Source organism: Coregonus lavaretus (assembly GCF_964263955.1).
Source record: "Coregonus lavaretus genome assembly, chromosome: 6".
NCBI lineage: Eukaryota > Metazoa > Chordata > Actinopteri > Salmoniformes > Salmonidae > Coregonus > Coregonus lavaretus.
In genome coordinates this window covers 43330582-43343517 of record NC_139993.1, presented here as the reverse complement: position 1 = coordinate 43343517, position 12936 = coordinate 43330582, and the positions used below count along the sequence as shown (strand labels likewise).

Sequence of the window (12936 nt, the reverse complement as noted above, 5' to 3'; positions counted from 1 at the left end):
ATTTATCTAAAAGAGAAGAATATATATCTCACTTCAAATGAAACTATTTGGAGTTGCAAATCCATTACTAGTACTCTGTCTCTGTTCATACACACCAAAACACACACACTCACACACAAGCAGCAAATGTATTTCATTTTAACATGGTCCCTTTAACGTTGAATACTTTGTAGTCAGAATTGATATTTAATTTTGTGTGGGTGTTTCAGGGAGAGGAGGAAGAAAAGCTAATTCCTTGCTTAAAAAGAACATGCCTGGATCTGACATCATGTGGTTCTTTGGGGTTTTAGGCTGGGTTTCTATATAAGCACTTTGTGACATCTGCTGATGTAAAATGGGCTTTAGAAATTCATTTGATTGATTGATGGTAAGAATGAAGCATAGATTAGCCTGAGAGTTTCCCCACATCAATCTTCAATGCTCTACTAAACGTCCATTATTTCTGCATGGAGTCAGATAAAAGATCCCCTCTCTACCAAGGGACAAAGTTCACTTTAATACTGACCCTCGTCGACCAGTAGTTCAGAACACACACACTCACGCACACACACACACACACACACACACACACACACACACACACACACACACACACACACACACACACACACACACACACACACACACACACACACACACACACACACACACACACACACACACACACACACACACACACACACACACAATGCCACTCCCCATGTGGACTGGCATAGCGTACTGTACATATGGTGGTGCGGGGAAACAGCAGCTCTCCCATGCAGAGTGACAGCTTACATTTAATCACAGGAACACCAGCGATTTAATGCCTTTCAACTCTCAGACAAAGCCATCCATTCTATTACTGTCTTTGACTTTTCCATGACGGATGCCAGACTGACACCTCACATGGTAAGGGTCCCTATATTAATACATGCTTAGCATTTTATTTGGTGCCATGGTATTGCTGGTTCTTGTTTACATTTTAAGACACCTACAGTACATAACCAACCTGCTAAATACCTGCATAACCAGTAGCCACAAATGAGTTAGTGTTGCTATTTTTTATTCATACACTCTTAGAAGAGAAAAGGTGCTATCTAGAACCTAAAAGGGTTCTTTGGCTGTCCCCATAGGATAACCCATTTAAGAACCCTTTTTGGTTCCAGGTAGAACCCTTTTGGTTCCAGGTGGAACCATTTTTGGTTCCATGTATAACCCTTTCCACAGAGGGTTCCACATAACATAAAATCCAAAAGGGTTCTACCTGGAACCAAAAAGGGTTCTACCTGGAACCAAAAAGGGTTATCTTATGAGGAGAGCTGAAGAACCCTTTTGGAACCCTTTATTCTAAGATTGGATGTATGAATATGCAAGGCAGTCATTTGTCATTTTGATTTAAATCAAATGAGACAACTGACAATATGGTGAATAGCTGCCAACACATGATCGATTACCTGATTGCCTAGGGCAGGCATGAAGACACCACAACTAACTGTGTCTGTCAGTCTTCTGCCAACACTTTCAAATGGCATCACACTGGCCTTACCATGGACTTTCTAGCATTAATGCTGAAACTAACTGTTTATCTACTCATCTATTCCTGTTCAAGTTATACAAAAAAGAACAAATCGAAGTGTATACAGGATATAATGAACATGTGCAGTAGCCTTAGTAACTATAATTCTTATATTGCGCAATACCCTGATAGCACTTTATATTGTTGATATTCAGGGCACACAATGGAATACAAATGTGTTTGTGGATCAGTGTTTGAAAGGGGAGAATAACATTGGAATGCTGAGGGTAACACACTTCTTTAACTTTCAACCCTTAGATGCCAATGACAGAGAGATTGAAAGAAAAGCCCATGTCCTTTCTTCCGCAGCCGTACCCATTCAATAGTCAACTGAATGCCTGTATCTGTAACTACATTATCTATTCATGTAATTTCCATATGGATCAATACTGGTGAGATACAGTGCCTTGCAAAAGTATTCATCCCCCTTGGCGTTTCTCCTATTTTGTTGCATTACAACCTGTAATTGAAATTGATTTTTATTTGGATTTTATGTAATGGACAGACATACACAAAATAGTCCAAATTGGTGAAGTGAAATGTAAAAAATATTTTGTTTCAAAAAATGCTAAAAAATAAATAACGGAAAAGTGGTGCGTGCATATGTATTCACCCCCTTTGCTATGAAGCCCCTAAATATGATCTGGTGCAACCAATTACATGATCTCAGTATATATACAACTTTTCTGAAAGGCCCCAGAGTCTGCAACACCACTAAGCAAGGGGCACCACCAAGCAAGCGGCACCATGAAGACCAAGGAGCTCTCCAAACAGGTCAGGGACAAAAGTTGTGGAGAAGTTCAAATCATTGTTGGGTTTTTAACGGAGCACCATTAAATCCATTATAAAAAAAATGGAAAGAATATGGCACCACAACAAACCTGTCAAGAGAGGGCCGCCCACCAAAACTCACGGACCAGGCAAGGAGGGCATTAATCAGAAAGACAACAAAGAGACCAAAGATAACCCTGAAGGAGCTGCAAAGCTCCACAGCGGAGATTGGAGTATCTGTCCATAGGACCACTTTAAGCCGTACACTCCACAGAGCTGGGCTTTACGGAAGAGTGGCCAGAAAAAAGCCATTGCTTAAAGAAAGAAATAAGCAAACATGTTTGGTGTTCGCCAAAATGCATGTGGGAAACTCCCCAAACATATGGAAGAAGGTACTCTGGTCAGATGAGACTAAAATTGAGCTTTTTGGCTATCAAGGAAAACACAATGTCTGGTGCAAACCTAACACCTCTCATCACCCCGAAAACACCATCCCCACAGTGAAGCATGGTGGTGGCAGCATCATGCTGTGGGGATGTTTTTCATTGGCAGGGACTGGGAAACTGGTCAGAATTGAAGGAATGATGGATGGCGCTAAATACAGGGAAATTCTTGAGGGAAACCTGTTTCAGTCTTGACAGAGATTTGAGACTGGGACGGAGGTTCACCTTCCAGCAGGACAATGACCCTAAGCATACTGGTAAAGCAACACTCGAGTGGTTTAAGGGGAAACATTTAAATGTCTTGGAATGGCCTAGTCAAAGCCCAGACCGCAATCCAATTGAGAATCTGTGGTATGACTTAAAATTGCTGTACACCAGCGGAACCCATCCAACTTGAAGGCGCTGGAGCAGTTTTGCCTTGAAGAATGGGCAAAATTTCCAGTGGCTAGATGTGCCAAGCTTATAGAGACACACCCCAAGAGACTTGCAGCTGTAATTGCTGCAAAAGGTGGCTCTACAAAGTATTGACTTTGGGGGGGGGGTGAATAGTTATGCACGCTCAATTTCTCTGTTTTTTTCTCTTATTTCTTGTTTGTTTCACAACAAAAAAAGTTTCGCATCTTCAAAGTGGTAGGCATGTTGTGTAAATCAAATGATACAAACCCCCCCAAAATCCATTTTAATTTCAGGTTGTAAGGCAACAAAATAGGAAAAATGCCAAGGGGGGTGAATACTTTCGCAAGCCACTGTATATACTGAACAAAAATATAAACGCAACATGTAAAGATCGCAGAAATGTTCCATACGCACAAATATTTCTCTCAAATATTGTGCACAAATTTGTTTACATCCCTGTTAGTGAGCATTTCTCCTTCGCCAAGATAATCCATCCACCTGACAGGTGTGGCATAACAAGAAGCTGATTAACAGCATGATCATTACACAGTTGCACCTTGTGCTGGGGACTTCACACAGCCATTGAAGAGGAGTGCGACAATATTACACAGGCCACAATCAACAGCCTGATCAACTCTATGCGAAGGAGATGTGTCGCGCTGCACAAGGCAAATGGTGGTCCCACCAGATACTGACTGGTTTTCTGATCCACGTCCCTACCTTTTTAAAGGTATCTGTGACCAACCGATGCATACCTGTATTCCCAGTCATGTGAAATCCATACATTAGGGCCTAATTTATTTATTTCAATTGACTGATTTCCTTATAGGAGTTGTAACTCAGTAAAATCATAGAAATTGTTGCATGTTGCGTTTATATTTTTGTTCAGTATAGTAAAAGAGAAATGTGTGTGTGTGTGTGTGTGTGTCCGTGTGTAGTAGACTATTGTGTGTGGGCGTGTGAGTGGGTGAGAGAGGGAGAAGGACAAAAAAGAGAGAGTAAATATTTCCCAGCACAGTCCTGCCTACCCATCATCTCATCTGACATGACCTTGTCAGTTGCCGTAGTTGCAGAACATGAAGCCAACTGTCAATCAGTTCACAGTAGGGCAAAGAAACTGGAGAAAGGTGACGAGAAAAACTTAAGCAAGTTATTACCATGGAATACCTACAACTCACTGCACAACATAAGCAGCACACAATGCCAATGCTGTTGACAAATAAACAGCAGCACACTCTATTTAATGGACAGACACAAAAGGCAATTGTAAGTATAGGAAGTATATGCTTGGTCATGAACTACTGTGGGCCAACAGTGGCTGGAACTAACCCTGCACCAGCCTGGAGGAACGAGAGGAAGCATGGCTGCTGTGCTGTGTTGCTAGTATCCATTTAGAACCAGCATCTGGCCCAGCTCTCAGAATATGTTACTGGCCCTGGGCCATCAGAGCAAACCTTTATTTTTATAGTGCTCATGAATAAAATATGCCATCCCCAGGGTGTGCCCAAATAATTCTACTTTATGGATCTCTGCATTAAATCTCAATGTACAGTACATGGGGCCATGTCTAAGAATGCTAGACAAGAAAACAATAACATGCACCACATCCATTTCCTCACATCTGACACTGTTTTCTGCTCTGAAATCAGAAGAAAGTCTTACCTTCAAATCAACTCATAGGTTGGACATTCTGGTATTATTATTGGTATTGTGTGTGCACTACGCTCAAGCATTTCATTTGATTTCTAATTGTTGCGGAGCCTAGAGTAGTAGTTCATTGGCTTGTACACACAGAATACATACATAGAATACTTCCATCATGATGTAATTCTAGAAATTTATTAGAAGTTATGTGCAATATCTTTTTAGTTTTTTCAACTTTTACAGAAACAGATAACCTTGTAAATATAAAAAAATATAATCTCATCAATGAGGTAAAGCAAGCAGGAATGAGTGTCCTTGACACTTCACTTAATAGGCTAAGAGTGAGAGGCATTTCCTGCCCATAGGTAATAATAATCATCATCATCATCATCATCATCATAATAATTTAATAAACATTTTATAGCGCTTTTCATTACAGACAAAATCTTAAAGCGCTTGTTAAGCAAAATAAACAACAAAAAGTAATTACAAATATATACAGTGGGGGAAAAAAGTATTTAGTCAGCCACCAATTGTGCAAGTTCTCCCACTTAAAAAGATGAGAGAGGCCTGTAATTTTCATCATAGGTACACGTCAACTATGACAGACAAAATGAGGAAAAAAAATCTAGAAAATCACATTGTAGGATTTTTAATGAATTTATTTGCAAATTATGGTGGAAAATAAGTTTTTGGTCAATAACAAAAGTTTCTCAATACTTTGTTATATACCCTTTGTTGGCAATGACACAGGTCAAACGTTTTCTGTAAGTCTTCACAAGGTTTTCACACACTGTTGCTGGTATTTTGGCCCATTCCTCCATGCTGATCTCCTCTAGAGCAGTGATGTTTTGGGGCTGTCGCTGGGCAACACGGACTTTCAACTCCCTCCAAAGATTTTCTATGGGGTTGAGATCTGGAGACTGGCTAGGCCACTCCAGGACCTTGAAATGCTTCTTACGAAGCCACTCCTTCGTTGCCCGGGCGGTGTGTTTGGGATCATTGTCATGCTGAAAGACCCAGGCACGTTTCATCTTCAATGCCCTTGCTGATGGAAGGAGGTTTTCACTCAAAATCTCACGATACATGGCCCCATTCATTCTTTCCTTTACACGGATCAGTCGTCCTGGTCCCTTTGCAGAAAAACAGCCCCAAAGCATGATGTTTCCACCCCCATGCTTCACAGTAGGTATGGTGTTCTTTGGATGCAACTCAGCATTCTTTGTCCTCCAAACACGACGAGTTGAGTTTTTACCAAAAAGTTCTATTTTGGTTTCATCTGACCATATGACATTCTCCCAATCCTCTTCTGGATCATCCAAATGCACTCTAGCAAACTTCAGACGGGCCTGGACATGTACTGGCTTAAGCAGGGGGACACGTCTGGCACTGCAGGATTTGAGTCCCTGGCGGCGTAGTGTGTTACTGATGGTAGGCTTTGTTACTTTGGTCCCAGCTCTCTGCAGGTCATTCACTAGGTCCCCCCGTGTGGTTCTGGGATTTTTGCTCACCGTTCTTGTGATCATTTTGATCCCACAGGGTGAGATCTTGCGTGGAGCCCCAGATCGAGGGAGATTATCAGTGGTCTTGTATGTCTTCCATTTCCTAATAATTGCTCCCACAGTTGATTTCTTCAAACCAAGCTGCTTACCTATTGCAGATTCAGTCTTCCCAGCCTGGTGCAGGTCTACAATTTTGTTTCTGGTGTCCTTTGACAGCTCTTTGGTCTTGGCCATATTGGAGTTTGGAGTGTGACTGTTTGAGGTTGTGGACAGGTGTCTTTTATACTGATAACAAGTTCAAACAGGTGCCATTAATACAGGTAACAAGTGGAGGACAGAGGAGCCTCTTAAAGAAGAAGTTACAGGTCTGTGAGAGCCAGAAATCCTGCTTGTTTGTAGGTGACCAAATACTTATTTTCCACCATCATTTGCAATAAATTCATTAAAACTCCTACAATGTGATTTTCTGGAAAAAAATATCTCATTTTGTCTGTCATAGTTGACGTGTACCTATGATGAAAATTACAGGCCTCTCTCATCTTTTTAAGTGGGAGAACTTGCACAATTGGTGGCTGACTAAATACTTTTTTCCCCCACTGTATATAGGCTACAACAGTAACTACTGTAGATCAGCTAGATCAAGTCTGTTTGAGTGCTTCTTGAAGCCTCCAGCAGATGGATCATGAGAGGATCTGGAACCTCATAGCTAGATGGTCAGCAAAGGTGGTGGTCAGAGATGGTGGTCGGAGATTGTGTTCAGGTGTCCAAGGGCAGGCAGGTAGCTCGATGTCATCAGGGCGTCTCCACCGTCTGCACATTCTCTGTATTGGGACTCTGTGATAAAGTTTGAATTCAGAAGTATACTCCTGAGCAATTAAAAAGCTGTCCCACTGCCAACTCTGCATGCATAGTAAAGTTAGTTAGGTGTAATTCAAATGAAAACACACACCGGCTAGTTAGCATTAGCTAGCTTGTTGACAATGCTGATTTTCATCAATTTACGTGTGGGAATCCAACTCATGATATCAAGACTTGATCTGCACTCATTTAGCTATTGAAAAATAAAATGTTTGTACAAATATTTACATAAAAATGATTAAATACAGAATTTACATGAGCTCTCTGCCTAGGCTGCCTTTAGGCGTCATGGCAACTACAGAACCCTCAATACCATAGGTATTCTCTGATCTCTGACTCAATATGGCAGTGGTTTGTTGAGTGTTTTACTCCTCATTACAGAACAGATGCAGGCTGCTGTGTGTGCATTGTGCAACAAGACTCCTTCAGTGAGCGATGCATCATTTGTGTATCCAGATCAATAAACAGAGGTGGAAGTGATGCTGTAGCTCAGAGATATAAATATGATCCGAGAGATAAATACAGGGTTTCTGGGAACAACAGCGCCAGCAGCATTACAGGGAAATCAGATCAATGACTGGCCTCCATTACATTCTGCTTGGAGAGTGAACAACTTTGAGTCAACAGAAACATCCGTTTGAGCTGTCCTAATGTGAGGTAAGGGTTATTAAGGCCATCTGTCAGGCTGCAAACCACAATGAACGTTATTGTGCACATTTGTATATCAAGTCAATTGTGAGATGAGACATGTCTGTTATAGTCCCCTGTAGCTCAGTTGGTAGAGCATGGCGCTTGCAACGCCAGGGTTGTGGGTTCGCATCCCATGGGGGGCCAGTATGAAAATGTATGCATTCACTAACTGTACGTCGCTCTGGATAAGAGTGTCTGCTAAATGACGTAAATGTAAAATGTTATAAAAGCAGGAAACACAATTGAGCCTGGCTTTTATCATCCACAACAAATTACCAGTGGCACTCAGATCATTAAGACCTGAATTATACTAACAATCCTTCATTACATATATACACTGAGTTTACAGAACATTAGGAAAACATTCTGAATATTGAGTTGCACCCCATATTCCCCTCAGAACAGCCTCAATTCATCGGGGGATGGACTCTATAATGTGTCGAAAGCGTTCCACAGGGATGCTGGCCCATGTTGACACCAATGCTTCCCACAGTAGTGTCAAGTTGGCTGGATGTCCTTTGGGTGGTGGACCATTCTTGTCACACACAGGAAACTGTTGAGCGTGAAAAACCCAGCAGTGTTGCACTCAAACCGGTGCCCATGGCACCTACTACCATACTCCGTTCAAAGGCACTTCAATCTTTTGTCTTGCCAATTCACCCTCTGAATGGCACAAATACACAATCCATGTCTCAATTGTCTCAAGGCTTAAAGATCCTTCTTTAACCTGTCTCCTCCCCTTCCTCTACACTGATTGAAGTGGATTCAACAAGGGATCATAGCTTTCTCCTTGATTCACCTGGTCAATTTATGTCATGGAAAGAGCAGATGTTCCTAATGTTTTGTACACTCAGTGTATAACTCAGTTTCTTTCAAATAAGGACTTTGTGACTAATGGCTGTAAGTGTAAAACAAGACTGTATTGTAAGCTTGATTAAAACCTCTAACACTTGCTTTTCATGTTGCTGTATGAATTTAACACACCAACCACATCCATTTTCAGTAGCATATTTTACATTGTGAGCAGCATGCACAAATCATTCGTACTGTGTAGTAGCAGTCTATTTCTGTGAGGCTGGTATGATTCAGTCAAATAATTATATAAAGGCACTGACGGCGAAACCCCCTCACTTCTTAATTAAGGGAAAATTGACTTTACTGTATATCAAACTGCACCTGGAACTGGTATTCTGCTGTCTTTTCTGTTCATCTTTCACAAACCTACATTTCACACACACATTCTTCTTTCATTGGCTAAGGTGACATGATAGGGAGTGAGAAGAATTTAACATTAAATGTATACGTATAGCCTAACTCGTGATGAGTAACCTTTCCTGTGACCTGAGGAATTGCACAATAACAAGCTTTCGGACCATGTTCCACAGGCCTTTTCATCTAGCCAGCTAATGCCCTCTACCTCTCCTCCTCACCCAGGCTCTCTGGCTGACATTGTGACACATGCCAAACGTCCTCCACCACAACCTCCCTCTCCTCCCCATCCTTTTATCTGACGCAAGCTTCATGCATGGCCAGGAGATCTATCCAGGCAGGAACATGTGGCACATAACATCCCTCTTTCAAACAGGACCTATGGTATGTTTACTCTCCAGCACCCCAACCCCCTCCAGCCCCCCAACCCCCCCCCCAACCCCCCACCCCTGTTTGATCGTTACCATCTATGTTTAATCCAGCTTTGCAAATGAAATGCTAATAAAAAACATAACCTGGGGCATCATTTATCAAAATTAAAGCTTTAAGTATGGATCCCCATGGGGCGGCCATATGCTGCTCAGTTTACTCCATTAGCTTCATTAGCTAATGTCAACCCATTAATTAGAGATCAGGCTAGTCAGTGAGGACTCGACAGACAGACAGACAAGGCTCTCCCTGCAAATCTCTAACTAAATCCACCACGGTCCATGGTACACTCTGTAGGCCCAGCACATGACCCTCTCACATGCCAGTTAGAGAGAATGAATATTACACTGATGACCATTGAGTGAATACAGTGTCTGCTCATCCTCTCTCATTTCTAACCACAGAGTGGTTGAAAACGCTTTTCAATAGATTTTTTTCATTGATTTATAGCATTAAAAACAATCAATACCATCTAAATGCACACATGTATGATAGCATATTATATACAGTTACTTTTCAGATGGCAAGGTCTATATTTGATAAGTAATAGTTTAAAGAGAGATTTATGTGACCTCCAATACACTTGCTTGTAATGTAGTTTACTAAATCATAATCACATGCTTTACTCCTCTCCCCATCCCCATGGCTCAAATATGATCCAGTTCCTGTTTGTTGAAAGTCACACTCACAAGAAAAGTGATCTAAATATAGCCAGTATGTGTCACACTGGTGTTCTTTTCCTCCCAAACACAGATCACTCAGTATCACCTACCACTGTCACACAAAGAGAATGTCACCTTCTGCTGTTCAAAATGAGGTCTTTCCCTTGTGTGACATAATGATGGATCGTCACACTCCCTGTCAAACAAAGTCACTCTAAAAACACATGGAAATAATGAAGGTTATGTTTGATGCTACAGGTGTGCCCTTTTCTTTTCACTCGAGACACAAATATAGTCCTTTGATTTCCTCAGTGGTTGCGGCGGCCATGAAATGTGTGTGTTATGTAAATGGACGTCACCTGCAGTGAGGTGGGTCCTTGTGCTGTTATACAGACTAAAGGTCAGCTCATTGTGAGTGCATCACAGCTGTCTGACGTCAAACACACCAGACACTGTTCTATGTCTGCACTAGTCTTCAGTATAGTTCATCACAGTTAGTATGAGAGCAAGTGCTCAAGCAGACCCTTCTTTGAGTTGACGCTGAGAGTAATTATATTTAGTCCTGGTACTCTTAAATATGCTTGGGCCCATTTGGCAGTGTAAAGAGGCTGGTGTCCCTGACCATCTGGCAGTACCCCCCCCCCCCTCTCTCTCTTCCCTCCCTCCCTCTCTCCCTCCAGTCCTGCCATCCTTCCATCCACTCAACCCAGTGCTACAGACCTCCACATTGCAATGCACTCCAACATTTGAGCTACCTGGCACAGGCCTCAGTCTGACTTGGCTAACAGATGGCTCTGCAGCAGGTAATAATGACCCAAGACAAACTCTTAAATTGATTATGGCTTCGCGAGGGCATACATACAAAGTATCATTGCTACAGTGGGGGGAGATGGCTCAAAGTTAAAATCCACTGAACCCCGAGGCAATGGCCAATTCACATATGAAAACACACATATGCACACACATCCATGCACATGCACACACACGCACGCACACACACACACACACACACACACACACAATGATTAATATGCCAGATATTCAGCATTCAGAGTGAAAGAGAGCACACTACAGGTAATTCTACCATAGAGTATAATTAGAGATATTCACACGCTAAAAGAGGCTCCAATGGTATCTGATGGCAGATGATGTTTATTGTAGAGGAATGGGCCAGTAGAGTATACAGGCAAGCTGCCCCACCTGCAGGGCTAATTACCTCCTGCCTCATATTCCATATATTGCAACCATACAGCTCTCTGGAGCAGCCATTTCCATGCATCTTTACACTGAGATCAGTGAGATGGCTGATAGAGTGATCTGAGGAGTCAACAATAGATCATGGTCCTTCTACAGTACAGCTGCCTTGGTGGATGAATTCCCTTTGGTTTTTTCACAGGGAGCCTCCATAATGGGCTGAATATGCATTACAACTGTACATCATCCACCAGCAAGACATAAAGCACCAGTGGATGGTCCTTTCTTCTTCTTCTTCTTCTTCTTCTTCTTCTTCTTCTTCTTCTTCTTCTTCTTCTTCTTCTTCTTCTTCTTGGTCTTGGTCTTGGTCTTGGTCTTGGTCTTGGTCTTGGTCTTGGTCTTGGTCTTGGTCTTGGTCTTGGTCTTGGTCTTGGTCTTGGTCTTCGTCTTCTTCTTCTTCTTCTTCTTCAATTAACTGGTCTCTTGCTGATACCTTTCCAGGGTGTCTTGAAAGCCTGTGTGATACCGAAGGTAGCCATATTTCACCCCTAAAAACGGGTCATTCATCTTTGGTGTGAGTCCCTGGGCTTGGTGGGCCATAATCCGAACCCCCCGTGTCAGGGTTGACAGATCCTCTCAGAGTAAGAGTTCTGGATCATTTAGAAAAATATATATTCTCCAGCCATTAGTTTTGCTGCAGGAACGAGGCGCTTCCCAGGGGGGCAACATCGGGAGTAAGAGAGAAACCTCTGCAAATAATCCCCTCTACAGTGCCATGCAAACTCACTGGAAACTGTAACCCTTTCATTTTAGAGGGGGAGAGTAAAAACATTGGGAAGAGCAGTAGAGTTAAGGTGGGCTTCTTTTTGCTCCTTTGCAGTCCTTTGGGAACACTTCTCTGGAAGTTAGCGTGTCAGCTAATTGTGAGGTGGAAAGTCAAAATCCTCTTCATGGAGAGAGAAATAATCTCAGAATCATGTCCATGGAAGAGATAGAAATAATCCCCCATATTGTAAAAAAAAAGCATAGATTATGGCGCTCTATGGCAGTTGGTTGAATTTCCCTGTTAGAGGATTTGTTGTGTATTCATCATACGAGGGTCACGCAGGGTGACAGTCTGTCTGTCCCCTTACCATCTGGGTGAGAACCTGGCCATTTCTCAACTCATCTTCTTCTACCACAGCAACTTCTTGCCGCCTTGCTGAAAAACATTATCTCTAACACTACACAGAAAGAAAATAACACTCTAACGCGCCATTAATTATTCTATTAATTAATAGTGACACAAAGTTAATCTATATTTTCAGTGAATTCCCTGAGGGGCCAGATGATATGGTGGGGAAGCAGCAGCGTCTCTGCATAGGGGAAAATCAAAGGTGACAGTGGGGATAAACAGCTAGGCTGTGGCTGCATTGACCAAACTTTTATTTAGAGGTTAATAATGAAATAATCACCTCTCTGTGTGTGATAGATTTGACCTGCCCCGCACGATTAATCATCCGCTTTGTAAGCAAACCAACCGATTGGAGAAAAGTTAACTTCCGCTTCACCTAGTGATAACAAAGCATTAGCATATTTAA

General features: G+C 42.1%; 1 protein-coding gene across 1 annotated transcript in view; it reads right to left on the bottom strand.

Annotated features, from left to right (window-relative positions):
- The window catches only part of naaladl2 (N-acetylated alpha-linked acidic dipeptidase like 2), a gene marked incomplete at its 3' end in the record, with an annotated part of 270856 nt that overhangs the window by 193295 nt on the left and 64625 nt on the right, over positions 1 to 12936 (bottom strand). The window lies entirely within an intron of this gene.